The following is a 14,969-nucleotide window of genomic DNA, read 5'->3' on the forward strand; positions in this document are numbered from 1 at the left end:
GGGAAAACCAATACACTACAGTAGATACTCAGTTTTGCATATTATCAATTTATGAACAAAGCGGCATTCAACTTAAGGAACATCCACAAACGTTTAGCTGCAATAGCAACAACTGGGGGAAATGCTATGATTTGGGCATCTAGATCTCTCCTTTTTTGCCCCTTGTGCTCCCCCAACTGAACCTGGTTTGCCTTACCCACCTGACACTCCTCCTACTTTTACATTTTCGGCTATCCTGGGTGCTTGGGGATCAGGGGCTCCCGAATAATGAGCCAGTGGATAGGACGGTCTTGGGCTTTTCCCCCTGGGGGAGGTTATTGGCAGCCCAGTGGGTGTCTGTAAGAAGGAGTCAATCTGTGCTGTTTTGCCACCAGTTGGAGCATATTGGCCAGGAACTGGGTGGTATGTCCTATCCTGACCGTGCATTCTTTATAACAGGTAATGGTATCGGTCAAGGAGAAGAATTTGAACAATGATTAGTAAAGATTCTCCATATCTCACCTTGTAAGGTCTGCATTCCTCTAAGGGGTATGAATGGTGGCTGCTGAAGTTGTGCATACTGGGTGGCCATTATACAAGGCCCTATTGTAGCACGTCTTTCCAACTGTTTGTTGGGACGGAAAGTAACAGGCTGCGTTGTGGCTTCTCCCCTAACCTGTCCTGCAAATCCTGCGTATCCTCCTGTAGCAGTGTGGTAGAATCCTCCGTTCATGTCCGATACACGAGGGTAAGCGCGTGTTGCCTGTGGGATCTGCTGTAGATACATTGGTGTTCCTGCAGACCCTTGTTGCAAAATCATGCCTTGGGCCCCATGTCTGTAGACTTCTGTATTCCTCCCTACTGGGTGGGAGCTGCTGCTCCATGAAGGGTAAGCAGTGGTGACTGCAGGAGCACTGCAGGTCGGTGGAGGGTTCACAGCAGAGGCATTTAAAAACTGATCTGTAAGGAAGAAAGGTAAAAGTGAAGGGCGTGAAAAGCACAATCAAGGCACATTTCTTTAACACACGGGGACTCAACTCCAGTTTTCAAGCCCCCCCAACAGATTAACTTTTCAGGATATTACAGCTTTAGCACAGGTGGCACAATCACTCAATCAGCCTCTGATTGAGTCACCTGTGCTGAAGCAGGGACTGATTGAGCCACCTGCGCTGAAGCTGGGATATCCTATAAGCCTGACTTTGGGGGGTTAGGACTGTTTTAACAGACCTGTGAAAAGATATTCTTGATATCAAATACATATGAAATACATAGAGATGCTCACTTGGCTTGGTATTTTTATTTTGCCTTTAAAATATTTCGGGTTTTGGTTCTGGTTTTGAATAAAGTTTTTGGGGGTCTTTGTTTTGTTATGAATAGCAAGCACTAACAGGGAAAATGGCTTGCTGGGAAACACATTTATTTGATTATCAATGTTACAGACTGCTACTCTGATCAATAGTGGTCAGAAGCTTCAATATTTTAAATACATTTTTAAGCAAGCTCCATCCACAGTAAAGCATAAAGCAACTGTAAATATTCCTGTATATTCATTTGCATGTCTTAGACAGGTCTGCAACCCTGTCTTTCACCCTTATCACCCAGCACACAGCACTTCCACTGCAGCAAGGGATTCTGGGAAATGACATGCAAATGAGCACACAGTGCCACCTTTTATCTCAAGCTCACATTACATGAGCAACCCATAGCCAATGCATGCTGCTTTAGACACAGCTTTTAAGCAAGGGCTTGGGAGATGCAAAGCCAGTTAACCCACTCACAGCATATATATATGTATATGTATATATATATACACATTAATGATGTGCTGGGATGTACCACAGACAGAAAACTATTTCTAGGTAGTTTTCGACACCAAGTGGCAACTGACATATATAACTTGTGCAGTCCATCACCTGCTTTCATGTCCACCTCTGAACACAATGACAATTGTAGATGTACCATAGCTTTCGGAACTGGATCTTTAAAAATAAAAAAATAAAAATTGCCTGTTCTTACTGTGGTAGTTTGTGGTAATATTATGGTGTGGTATTCTGAGACATGTCTGGTATATTGAGGTATCTGGAGGAGCACTCAGGTCAGCTATATCTGTAAATCAAGTGGCAGATTCTGCCCTCGTTTTGTGGCTTTGTTTTTTTGGGGGCCTTTGTATAACTGTAGAGTAGTGGTTTCCAACCTTTTTTTGGTTAAGGAACCCAATGTGAAATTCTGTGGGACCCCAACCCTCTCTAACAGCGAGTCTAAGATGAGATGCATTGTAATATATCGCAACCCTATCTAATAGCGTGTCTGAGATCAGATGAAGTGTGAGGAACCCACGCGCTTCTAAGATCTGATGCATTGTACTGTAAATTCTTCTGTATTAAGTACAATTTTAAAATGACCTGAAATTACAGCGAACTCTTTAGGGATGCCCGGGGAATCCTAGGGTTCCTAGGAACCTTGGTTGAAAAACACTGCTGTAGACAATAATTTAAGGATATGGCTGAAAGTAGAGCACAGCTGCAGACGCCCTGCAATGTGAAGCAGGGAAAACAAAGCCAGGCCACTCCGCAATAGTAACAAAAAGTGTATTAAGCAAGCAAACACATACAGGGAACAAAAATAGAACAGATAGAACGCACCTACGCGTTTCGTACAATAGTACTTTATCAAGGTACTATTGTACGAAACGCGTAGGTGCGTTCTATCTGTTCTATTTTTGTTCCCTGTATGTGTTTGCTTGCTTAATACACTTTTTGTTACTATTGCGGAGTGGCCTGGCTTTGTTTTCCCTGCTTCACATTGCAGGGCGTCTGCAGCTGTGCTCTATCTTCACCAACTATCCTTCTGGACTTCTTATCTGATGGACTGCACGCTACTGATCCTGAGAGTGCCCCCCCCGGATGTGCAGGTAAAGTGCCAATGAGCCTTATCTAAACCCTGCTACTCAATGGACATAGTTCCTTCAATTATATACTGCTAGGGTGTTTATTGTGTACATCACAGTGGCTGTCCCAACTGACTCCACTTGTCACTTCCCCTACAGCTATTACGCATTATTGCCTTATTGAGGGGCACTCCGTCGTCGCCAGACCACCAAGCCTATGGTCTCAATCACAATTATGTTACAGAAGCTACCGGTCTGATTCTGAGCACCACATATACCACATTTCCTATGGCTGAAAGTAGTCGAACATTACACCCCAGGGTGTAGAATTGGTCCAATAGTTATTGACCTAAACTTAGGGCAAGGAAAAAGCATGCCTTATACATAACTAATCCTACTGTATACACTAAGGTCCCTGTGTCTTTTTTTACTATCCCATAGATCCCATAGACGTTTGCCGCCTTGACATTTATGTATACAGTACATGTGTTCTTTTCTATACATTACTGTTCAAATCATTTAAGATTTTGAATTACAAGCCAGATATAAAAGTAAATACTATAAAAAAAATGTGTGTATGTATCTATAAGAAATCAGTTTTGACATTTATAAAAAAAAATATTATCAGATCAAGGCCATGTACCTAACCCCTTGTGTGTTGTCTACCGCCCCCCCCCCCCCCCATCTGTCTTCTTTCTCCCATCCATTGATAGGAGTCATGTTATCTGTTCTGTACCCCATAAAACATTGTGCAAGTAAACAATTCAAAAATATAGATATTATCCATTTCTTTTTTGGTACAGTATTTAAAGGTCATGTTGCTTCCTACCTGCCATGATACAGAGTTAAGGTGGAGATAATTAGTCTCTCCGTACAGCGCCACACTTTTCCTATCTCTGAGATGTCCACGAAACTACCGGTTTCCTTTGGGAACTAATTCAAGTCACGCACAAAAAAGTTTACATTTGTGTATTTATCTCAGTCTCTAAGGCGATTCCATGATGTCATTACAGAACACGGCTGCTGGCATCTCCTAGGAGGCTCAATGATGCTGTCTCGTGATGTCATAATAGAGAAATCAGCTACTGTTGACATTTAATTTCAAGTGGTTGAGAAGCGGTTAACTAGAGTAGCAGTCATAAAAATCACAGCTGCTGTGATACATTGTATTACGTACATTGGGTGACACAAGTACACATATGGACAGTGCCACTGACAGCAGTGGGATCAACATACTGTATCACTGGGTTCAAATGCATTGACTTCATGGCAAGATAAAGTATCATCCCCTTATGTATGTCACATGTAAAATGCTGAGAAGTTACTGTGTATGTCAAACAGAGTAAATAACACCACCTGCACGGATACAATCAGTCATTTGTCAGCTCCTACTAAGGCCAGGCTCAGTATTTCTCCTTTTTAAACACATTTGAAGCTCTCTCTCTGGGGTCTATGTATCAAGGCAATTTTGGAGCAAAACCCTGCACTTACTGTATTTACTGTATCTAAGCCTTTTGCTCCAAATTGTGCCCCATCTTCCTCAGCTTGTACATTGGGGAGAGTCAGTAGGAGGAGTTGGGGGGGAGTTACATGGTGCACAGATTATAAGGAGATGTATCACATTGTGCGTCTCTGCCCCAGCATGCACCTTGGGGAGAGTCAGTAGGAGGAGTTGGGGAGGAGTTACATGGTGTACAGATTATAAGGAGATGTATCACATTGTGCGTCTGTCCCAGCATGCACCTTGGGGAGAGTCAATAGGAGGTGTAGGGGGAGTTACATGGTGCACAGATTCTTTTGAGATGTATCACAACTTGCATATCTCTGATACTTTTTTTTTTAACCTTTTATTTGCCCCCCAAAAATCCTCCATATCTGAAGTGCCATAAGTCTAACATTGACCAGGTTCAAAGCCCAAGCAGTGGCAATAGCAGCTTGTCTGAACAAACACCTGTGCTGTGGGTGGTGGTTGTTGTTGTTGATTTTTGTTTCTGTTTTTTCTAACAGTCCAAAAACAGGGGAGAGCGCGCACGCAGTCCCCCACTACCAGAAATTGTGCAGTCGAGTTTCCCGCATGTGGGGAAATCGCAGAGGTCAGCTAGCTCCAAGTGCAATGAGCAAGCCTCGCCCTGGGAGAGCCACCTGCAGGATCGTGGCTGTATAGTGTACTCCCCTGCCAGGTAAGTATGAGTTGGAATGGCGCTGGGGGGCAACTAGCCCTGTCCCAGGACAAGTGTCACCCTTGTGGAGAGAGCAGCCTGGTCATTGGTGCAGCGGCAGCAGCAGCGGCAGCAGCCAGCAGCGGCAACCACCACAGTAGCTGAGGCCTAGTATCTGAATCACCTGCAGGATCGTGGCTTTTTTTTAAACTTTTTTATTCAACACATTTTTTAAATTTACAGACTTTTTGGCAACCAAAAAAAAACACACCATATTAACAGCCATATGACATTAGCAAACCACAAAAACATGCTATATTTACATTTTCTTCCTCCTTTCTTTCCCCACAGAAAATTACTGTTCAAACTCACAATTACACACTCTTTCATCCCATTCTGTCGCCATTCTTCCTTCCCAGCCATCCCTCTCTTCCATACATTTCCGTATGCTTTTCCCCCACGGCACCCGCCGTGGAGGGGAGCACCGGCCCACCTCTTCTCTCCGGTAACTCCACGTAAAGGGACCCAGACTGTACTACTGTACTTCTCAAAAAAACTCAAACTCTTCCTCATAAATACGCTCTTTCCCTTTCCGTAAAAGCAAACGCATTCGCTCACTTCCATTCCCACTCACACAACTCATAACCGGTAAATTCAAACACTTTTTCTATTACCTCCTCGAATTCTCATTCCCAAAAGTAATTCACATTATCTCACGATGTACAATCCCCTTTTTCCTTACGATCTGACAAAACATACTTCAAATTCATACAAGTTACAAACCCCTCCTCCTCCTTCTCTCTAGTTGACTCTTCTAACACATAACCATCTTATTCCAGCTATTCACTTTCCACAATGCATCACTTTCCATTTTCCCCAAACTTTTCTGATCCAACAAGTAGTATGTATACATTTTACTTAAAATAATCCTAGTACATGCTTTCACATCTAACGTTTCATTATTGAATATCATCATACTTCTCACCATCCACACAACCTCTTTTACACAATTTATTATTTTTCATAATACCCAACCTTTTTCCCCTTTTAACTCACTTAACCCATAAAGCATCATATTAAACTCCAATATATGGATTCCTCCTAGTTCTCTAATTAGCTTCGCTAGGTTTTTCCACACAGCCCTCACAAAAGAACAGTTCCAAAATAAATGTACTATGTCTTCTACGCCACCACAGCCTTCCCTTGGACACCTATCCGTCACTGTCATACGTCGTCTCTTTTGAAAGACTCGGACTGGCAGACACTTGTGCACAGCCATCCAAGCAATATTTTTGTGAATATTAGATAGACCCTTAAAATCTATGTTCTTCCACATCAGTTTTAGTTGTGACATATTCAGATTTCCGCAGCATTCATAACTGTCTCTCTCCAGAATCACAGCCCTTATTTTCCTGTGATCTTCCCATAAGGACTTTTCTACATCCCTTAAATTAAAACCTCTTATGAAATGTTCAATGACCCTATAATTATCTGGGGTCACAAAACAGAGTGGCCTCCTCAAATCTGTCCTGAACAGTCCCAGCCTCCTTAACATACCCCCTGCCGCATAACTTGCTAAACAGGCCGCCTTTGTATCCTCACTCTGAATTCTCTTTATACAGAGCTGGGCATATTTTGCTCCCAGGATAACTTCTATCCTGGGGGCCCCTTTTCCACCTTTCCCTTTTTCCTTCCATACAATTTCTCTATTTAATCTCTCATTTGATGACCCCCACAGGAACATGAACAAAAACTGAGTAATTTTTCTAATCCATTTTGCCGCAGGGGGGAACACCAGCCCTATATGCAGCAAAATTGGTACCAACACCGCTTTTGTCACCAATATCTTCCCTTCCATAGAAAGCTTCCTTAGGGTCCAAAGATTGATTTTTTTTTCTATTCTTTCCCCTACCTTTACCCAATTTGACTCCCCTGTAAAATCCTCATCGAAATAAACCCCTAACAGTCTTAGCTGTTCCCCTTCCACAGGGATCCCACACTTTCCTAAATCATGCCAATCCCCAAAGGCCTTACAAGCACTTTTCCCCCAATTCACTCTCAGCCCTGAAGCGTGACAAAAGGTATCAATATGTAACTGCGCTCTATGAAGAGCCGCCTGTGTAGTACACACCAGGGTTAGGTCGTCCATGTAACCTAGGACTTTTATGTTTCTTCCCCCACTTCCTGGGATTTCAACCCCTCTCACGACCTTGTCCGCTCTGATAATTTGCAGCAAAGGCTCTATAGCGCAAATAAAAGCCAACGGGGACAGAGGACACCCCTGCCTTACCCCTGATTTCACCCAAATTTTCTCAGTAAAGCAGCCGTTTACTAAAACTCTACTGTTAATACCTTTATATAAACTTCCTATCCATCTAACGATTTCCATTGGTATTCCTAACTTTCCCAGGACTTTAAACAAAAAGGCATGAGACAAAAGATCATAAGCCTTCTCAAAATCAATATTTGCAATAACTAGTGGTTGCTTCCGCTCCAAACAATACCAAATTAAATCCCTCAGGAGAATTAGATTCCCTACCATCTGTCTCCCTGGTACACCACACACCTGCTCCTCTTCCACCAATTTACATAAGAAAGGCTTCAGTCTTTGCATTATCACTTTTGCCACAATTTTATAATCTGAATTCAGCAGGGTTATGGGACGCCAATTTTTAAGGTCTCTTTTGTCCCCCTTTTTTTTGAATATTAATGCAATTATACCTTCTTTAAAGGATTCCGGCATTTCTCTTAACTTAAAAATTGTGTTGCATAACTTAAATACCTCTTCTCCAATTATGTCTCACATATAGGAGTAAAATTCATGTGGTAACCCATCCTTGCCAGGTGATTTCCCTTTCCTTCCATTCCTTATCACCTCATTTAATTCTTCGCTGTTTAAATCTCTCACCAAGAAAACCTGATCATCTTTACTTAGGTTTTTCGCAATTTTTTCAACTAGATCTTTTTCTAAGGACATATCACGATCCTTTTCCTCATATAATTTGGAATAATAATTCTCACAAACTTTCAGAACTTTTTCCGTTTCCTTTACCTCTGCCCCCTCTTCATTCAACACAGGAATTGGGCTTGACTTCCCTGTAAACGCTTTTTTAAAGAAAAAAGAGGTACATTTTTCATTCTTTTCAACCGCTTCCACTCTTGCAGCATGAATTATCCTTCTACCTCTTTTTTCCAGTAATTCCTCAGACTCCACCCTAACCCTTTTAAGATCTCCCTCCACATCCTTTCCCATCTCTTTTAACCTGAGGAGAAACTGTTTTCTCAAGATCACCCTCCTGTAATCTTCCTCCTGTTCTTTTGCCAACTCCTTACCTTTCCTAATAAAAAACTTTTTTTGTTTCAATTTTTACCCACTCCCACCATTCCAATATTCCCTTGTATTCCCCTCTTTAAATAAACATACAATTTCCCATACTGATCCTTGATCCCAGGTTTTTCTAATAGAGAAACATTAAGTTTCCAGTAACCCCTTCCATACTTTTCCACCCCCTCTACTTCTATTTTACATACAACACATGCATGGTCAGAGAAAAGTACTCTTAACCCCTTCCAGCTCTCCACCTTCAACCCTTCAGAAATAAAAATATGGTCAATTCTAGACTTTACCCCTCCACTCTCACAAAACCAAGTGAATTCCCTTTTTTCTTTCCCCCAAACCTGCAAAGTATCCCTAAAAGAAAAATCTCCCATAATTGTTTTCAACAGTATCCCAGAATTGTCAGGCTTACTCCTGTCTGCACCCCCCACCCTATCCCCCTCCCTAATTATACAATTAAAGTCTCCTAACACAAAAGTTTTCATTCTTCCTGGTAAAAACAACCTAAGTTTCTCAAACAGTAACCTCCTTTGTTTCTCCTTTGGAGCTGCATATATATAAAATATTCTGAAACATTCCCCCTTCCACTTCACCAAAACAAAAAATAACCTTCCCGGTTCAATTACCTCACATTTGCATATTTTGAACTCTTTTCCCTTAAATAATATCCCAATCCCACTATTGCTGCTCTCTAGGCAACATGACCACGCAGATTCCCCCCACACCCACTCTTCTTCTTTTGGGGGTTCAGTGATCGTACATTCTTGTAAACAAAAAATATCACATCTTTCTTTTGCCAGTAAGTCAAATATTCTCACTCTTCTTGTACGCTTCTTTAAGCTCCGTACATTTAATGATGCCAGCGTCAAAGTCATTTCTTCTTATACTAGCGAAACATGAAAAAGGCACAATCCCAAGTAACAATTATCAAATTATACTTAGCTCTGTCCAGCACCTTCCTCCAGAGGGGACCCCAGAGGTTAAAATCCAAGCATCAACTTCTCTGCCGCAGCATCATCCGCATAGGAAAGGCTCTGCCCTCCTGGTGAACCCTGCCCATCCGCCACGCCCGTCAAAGGATATGCCGGGGAGCGCAAGGGGCTAGCATCCAACCCACCACGCCCCACCACCTCCCCCGAATCAAAAATCACACTGATCTTCTCTTCCTCTTCTCCTCCCAGGCATTTTGCCTTTGAAGGAGCAAGATTTTCTTCCTCCATCTTCCTCTTCGGCGGACGTTCCCCTCCTTCCAATATCTCCATACCCTCTTCCGTAATTTGCTGATTAAGGCCTTCCACATCAGAACACATAGCCTTCAGTCCGGGGGTTCCCTCGCCTTCTCCTTGCATCAGGTCAGGCTCCTCCCCCTCTCCTGTGTCCGGCTCCGCCTCCTCCACTGTTGCTTCCCCCCATGCCTGGCCCTCGTTCTGGAGAGCATTCTCAGCTGAAACCACGGGCGTTTCCTCCATACGCTCACCCAGCTCTGATTCTGAATCTGGCAGCTCCTCCTCAGCTGCTGCTTCACCCCTCGTTAAGGCCTCATCAGTGGGAGCCTCCGCAGCTGGTTCCACGGGCGTCACCTGACTGCTTTCAACTCCATGCCGCTTATCATACTCACTGTCCGCACTAACCCATCCCTCTGGGCGCTCAGCAGTCTCCCTTCTCCTCACAGTCTCTGCATACGACTTCTTTTTTGCACAAAATCTCGCCATGTGCCCTGTTTCTTGACACAAGTCACATGTAGCTGGCTCCGGGCACTGCGCAGCGTGGTGTCCCTCCTTCCTGCATTTGCGGCAAATTCCTACATCTTGCTTAGCACAGCCCTCCTGCGTGTGCCCAAACTCCATGCACCTCCTGCAATATAGCGGCTGGCCCCGGTAGTACAAGTACCCCCGGTTTCCTCCAATGTTAAAGGTCCCCGGGGGGTGCATGACTACCCCCAATCCATCTGGGGACATCCTCAGCTTGCACATATATCTGGTCTTTCCATTATAAATGCCAAGCCGGCTTTCCAGCCTCTGTCCTACCTTGACACTCTCACAGTACCGTGACAGGAACACCATAATATCCTCACGTGGTGTAAAAGGGTTATACGTGTGCACAATTATAGCAACTTCTACTCTTGCAAACAAGGGTACCAACTCTACACCTCGCATACAGTCCACACCCTTTTCCTTCTTTGCTCTTTCCATAACACCCGTACATTGCTCACCTATATGAAGAGCCACATCATAGAAGTGCTTGGTCGGAAATTCCTGAATGCAATAACTATCCTCATGTCCAATCTTCAGTGTGTCTTCCAATATCTGGCTGTAGAACTCCTCCAACCTCAGGAATCTGGGAGCCTTATCCAGTCTGAATCTAATGGTGTTTGGAACAAAACTCCCACGATTATCCATTCTGCTTCTTCAAAAAAAAAGGTCTTCCACCCAAACACGATACTTCAAAGCTCTGCTTTCCAAGCACAAGGCTATGCCTGCTCCAGCAGCGCCCCCCGCAGGATCATGGCTTTTTTTTTTTATTTTTTTTTTTTAAAGATTTTTATTTCCACAGAAATAACTTTTACAACATTGGGTATTCCCAAGCATAAACGCAATAAAACATATATTCTCCAAACTCACAAATAACCCCCACCCAATCTTAACGTTCTGTATTAACCTTTACATTCATTTCTCCCCACGAAACATCCCAGACGTAACATTTTCTTATATCCCTCTAAACACCCGGGTATAGCGTCCACGGTTTTGGTCCCATTCCCAGTTCATACGATTTTATCGCCTTTTCCAATAACCCTACTCTCTCTAACTCCTCTCCCGGTTTTATGTCTGCTAACGTCCTTACTAACCTCCTATATTCTATTAAGCTCGCATTATGTTGTCTTTTTTCCCTTCTTTCAGTAGCCTCTTTAAACCGCAGATCCCTTTTATTTTTTTCCTCCTCCGTTAACTCTACGGGACTTCCCCGACCCTCACTTACTGATTCTGTACCCAATTTCTTAATTTTCTCCCCTTGTTGTTTCTTTTTACTTTCCTTTTCTCCTGCTGACATTTTCCCTCCTTCACTCTCACTCCTGCTTGCTCCACTCACCATTCGTTTTGGTGCCTCTAACCCCCTTGCCTCTTGCTTACTTTCCTTTGACCCCCTTTGTGACCCTCTCTTACCCTGGCTCCCCTCTGAAGATTCACATCCACTGCTACTAAAAACTTCTATCCCTCCCACCTCTTCTTTTTTCCTTTCTATTCTTTGCTCTCTACTTCCTCCACTTTCGGACGAGGAGATCTCTCCCCAATCACTCCCACTACTCCCATCTATTACAGGTGCAATTCCCAGAGTTTTTGTCTCTACAACACCTGGGTCTCCCTTAACTTCACTATCCTCATTCTCCCTTTTAACTGGCATACCACTTTCCGGGGTCTCCTCCACCACTGTCACCTCTGCCGAGCTCACAAGGGTCACCTCTGGGGACTCTACCTGATTTTCTACTTCCTTCTCCTCCCGAATATCCTCCTCCTTACAAATATCCTCCTCCTCACTAATATCCTCAATTTCTCCCAATAAAAACTTTTCCTCTTCTCCTTCGATTGGGACTGCTCTACCCTCCTTTATCTCCACCCACTGCAAACTTGCTTTTTTCAAATCCTCATATTCTTCTTTAGTGAGATTTTTCCTATTAAACATTAGTTTGTCCAGCCTCTGTATTAATTGCTGTTCCGAGCTCCCTCTATGTTGTTTCCTAAAAATTGTCATCCAAAACTCTCCTTCCCCCACTGTCTTCTGAAACTCCTCTAACTTCTCTTTCAAAGCACTCCCACCTTCCTTCACTACCCTCTCTACTTTCTTTCTAGGCTCCTGTTTAACCACCTCTCTTTGGCTATCCTTCATTTCTCTGCTGATTACCTCCTGTTTGCGCTTTTGTGACTTCTTTCCCCCAACCATTATCTCCATTCCCTCCTCCTGCTCTTCACCAAAATTCCCTTCCTTACCCTGTTCATCTTGAACCTCCATATTTTCTGGCAAAACCTGCCCACACCCTCCCCCCTCTTCCTTTCCCCCAATAAAGTTCTGAGCAACAGTATCCAAAAAAAAATCTTCCTCCTTTTTTTCCTGAGCGTCTCTCTCTCTGCTTGTCAAAGAAACCGCCTCCACCTGTACCACACCCACCCCCTCCCGGTCCCCTCTTCCGTTCCTGGAAAACCTTCTGACATCCTCATCTCTGTGTCCACTTTCACCACAGAGGTCACATCTTTTGGGGTCTTTGCAATTAAAGGCAGTATGTCCTTCTTTGCCACAATTGCGACAAACAAAACCATCTCTCTCACAGTATTCCTTCGTGTGACCAAAACGATAACATTTCCTACAAAATATAGGCTGGCCTGGGTAGCTCAAAAATCCTCTGTTACCACCGATACTGAAGCTTCCAGGGGGGTGAAGAACTCCCCCTATACACGATGGGTCCGGTTTGAAACGGACCCAGTACCTCCTCTTTCCGTTAAACATCCCGTATAGGTTCTGTACCTCCACTCCACCTTTCACCGAGGTGCAGTACCTGCTCAGAAAGCACTCGATATCCTTCTTCTCCACGTACGGGTTATAAAGATGTATCACCAAAGGCTTTTCTTCCAGCATGAAACTTGGGCTCACAGTAATCCCTCGTAAACACTCTTCTCCAGCTCTCTCCCTGCATATTGCATATGCATTCCAGCAGTCAGCTTCTTTCACAAACGCCAGGTCAAAGATCCCCTGCCACTGGAAGTCTTGCAGACAGAAAACCTGCTCCGCCGACATTCCGATCAGCTCCTGCATCACACGCTCGACAATCCATGTCAGCCCGACACGACTCCTCTCCTCCTCCGCCACCAGGAACCGTAAACAGTTCCTTCCATTCGCCATCTTCTAAAGCTTGGGTGCGGCACCCCTAAAGCAGCATGAGGCTTTAGCCAGTTACGGCGATGCCCCAAGGCCAAGGTGCCGGCCCCTCACTTCCTGTCTCGTACTCGCCCTCCGAGAACGCTCGGGATAGCGCACCCCCCCAATAGCAGCAAGTGGCTTAAGACTCCCGAAGGAGCCGATGCCACAGGGCCAAGGGGGCACAGTCCCAGCTAGATCCCTGCAGAGGAGCTTCGACACTGCAAAGTGTACTCCCCTGCCAGGTAAGTATGAGTTGGAATGGCGCTGGGGGGCAACTAGCCCTGTCCCAGGACAAGTGTCACCCTTGTGGAGAGAGCAGCCTGGCCATTGGTGCAGCGGCAGCAGCCAGCAGCGGCAACCACCACAGTAGCTGAGGCCTAGTATCTGAGCCAGAACCTGCAGCAAGGATCAGCTTAGGCCATTCCATGCAAACATTTGTCCAGCAGCAGCAGCAGCAGCAGCAGCAGCAGCAGCGAATATCTGTCAAACAACATAGATCCAAGACATCCCCTCCCTAGAAGCAAATCCCCTCCCCCGCCCATCCGACAAGCACCCAGAGAAGCCAAGCTTCGCCGCAAGGTACTTCTTCTTGGTTTTAAAAGGAAGAAGCAATCACTTTGAACACCGCTCAGCTCTGTCATTTCAGCTGGCGGAGAGACCGACAGACAGACAGACAGACAGGGGGACACCATATTTCTGGGGTGGCTTTCTACATCTTCCCTACCTGCTTGCACTCTCTCTGCTGCTGGTGCTGCTGCTGCTGCATAAAAAGGGAGAGATGCCCAGTCCTGCTGGCACACTTGACACTTTGCCCTTTACCAGCATGGCTGCTTATATGGCATCTGCATAAATATAGAAGCAAGCTAACACTGTCTGCTGCTCCCTGGATAGAGATAGATAGATAGATAGATAGATAGATAGATAGATAGATAGATATTGTTTTTTGCAACGCTCGGCAGATAGTTTGCAATCTGTTGGTTTTAAATGCTGCTCTTTGTTACTTTGGAGCCTAGAAACTCTAGAACGTACTGTATACTCCCTTTGTGATATCATTCACATGGGGTGGTCTGGCTACAGAGACCCAGACATACCATGTAGAACTAGGGTGGGGAGGGGGTGAAATAAAAACCCCATATCCTGCAAGGAACGGCCATTTAAAAAAAAAAATTAACACAGATTTGGTTGTAAATGTGCTGCTTTATACAATATTTCAAAAGGCATCAAACATACAATTGTGACTTTGAAATCACCTATACATTGTGTATTGCACTTATCTCAGTATAATAACAGAGAGATTCGTATCTCAAACCAAAAAAAGAAAAGAAAACAATCAGCCAGAGAGGGGACATTGGAAAGAGAGGGATACATTTTTACTGCTGCTGCAGAGACTCATATTCTACAGTTCTTGGCCCTTTTTGTTTAGAATGTTTTTTTCATGAATTATATGTGTTTCCGTATTTGCCAATCCACCTGAATTTATTCCTAAATGTCTGCGCAGGTGCTTAATTGTCATTTCTCCCTGTTTGAGATGTTGTTACCTGGCTATTTGGTGGGTTGGGTGCTCCTTTTTTGCCACAGTTATTGACCAGGCCCAAAGCCCAAGCAGTGGCAATAGCAGCTTGTCTGAACAAACACCTGTGCTGTGGGTGGTGGTTGTTGTTGTTGATTTTTGTTTCTGTTTTTTCTAACAGTCCAAAAA

General features: G+C 44.2%; 1 pseudogene; it reads right to left on the reverse strand.

Moving 5' to 3' along the window:
- Window positions 1–4,881: 4,881 nt before the first annotated feature.
- Window positions 4,882–5,054, reverse strand: LOC142465329 (U1 spliceosomal RNA; annotated as a pseudogene).
- Between the last annotated feature and the right edge of the window lie 9,915 nt (window positions 5,055–14,969).

The sequence above is a fragment of the Ascaphus truei genome, chromosome 13 (genome assembly GCF_040206685.1).
Source record: "Ascaphus truei isolate aAscTru1 chromosome 13, aAscTru1.hap1, whole genome shotgun sequence".
In the NCBI taxonomy this organism is placed as follows: Eukaryota; Metazoa; Chordata; class Amphibia; order Anura; family Ascaphidae; genus Ascaphus; species Ascaphus truei.